This window comes from Echinops telfairi, unplaced genomic scaffold, assembly GCF_000313985.2.
Source record: "Echinops telfairi isolate 266 unplaced genomic scaffold, ASM31398v2 ScPeMD7_29;HRSCAF=101, whole genome shotgun sequence".
Classification (NCBI taxonomy): Eukaryota; Metazoa; Chordata; class Mammalia; order Afrosoricida; family Tenrecidae; genus Echinops; species Echinops telfairi.
The window spans coordinates 5709162-5710331 of record NW_022103926.1 but is presented as its reverse complement, the minus strand read 5'-3'; positions in this window follow the sequence as shown (position 1 = coordinate 5710331).

Here is a 1170-nt window from a genome sequence, read left to right as displayed (position 1 = left end):
GGAAACCCTAAGCAGGGTTGCTTTCCGAGTCGGGTCTGTGTATTTTACTCTGGCACGGATGGACCACATGGCCTGTCTAGCCACCCCCTTCTCGAAGGGCGCTTGGGCTGTTTCCCTTTGAGGAGAGTGGAGAAGAACAGCTGGGCGTGGGCAGGATTCATGCTGCGTCAGAAGGCTACAGGCATGGTGGAGGCTGCTGTCAAAGTGGGTCCCAGTGGTGGGAGGAGAGCAACAGGGACACATCGCCTTCTTGGGGCCACAGTTGTTCTGATCGGAGAGGGGGTTCCCCACCCTCAGTGTTTGGGGCACCTGTGCCCTGTGACCCAGCCCCCAGTGCTAGCAATGCCAAGGTACCCACTGCGGCTCCTTCTCCTCGAAGCTCCCTACCCCCTGACGTGCAGCCTCAGTCTTCCCTGCATCTGGGCCAAGAGCTCCTGGAGGAAAAGCAACTGTCGACCGGCCACCTGCTCGGGGTTTCTTCCACCTAGGTAGATCGGTCCCCAATCGACCTGCTGCTGACTAATTCCAGGGAGCCCTGAGAGGTGCCCCATCCAGTCTGCCCCAGGGAATGTTGCTGTAGTGAAGCGTGAGGGAATTGGGATGATGATAACTGAGCAAAGCCGCACCTTAGCGGGTGACTGTCCCCACTGGGAGCCTCTGCTGGGGTGGAAGTCCGGCACGTGGACTGTGGTGAGCTGATCCCAAAACGGCTGCAGGCTGACGCTGCTGGGCCCGGGCACTAGCTGAGCCAAGAGAGAGGTAAGAGTCCAGGTGAAGGCTCGGCTTACTTCCGGGCCAACCTCCGGCTCTGCGAGGTGAGCTGAGATCTTGTCTCCAGTGGCTGCATGGCGGTGGGCGGTGGGCGGTGGGATGCTGGTGCGATGGCTTCAGAGTCAAGCATCACTTCCCAGAGGAGAAACTGCCTCGGTCCAGCTTCGGTGGGGTCACCCCGGACAGGCAGGTTGGCCGGCCTGACGGCAGCAAGCTGAAATGGTCCCGGTGGTAGCCGTTTTCTCTGTCCTCTGGGGAAGCATGGTCCTGGGCTCGGGGGTGCGGTGGGGTGGGGGGGTGAGAAGCAGTGGTACAGATACGACGACAGTGGTCGCAACTTCACGAGCCACTGGGAGATGAGAAAGGTGGCAGGCTTGGAGAAAGGTGTGTGTGTGTGTG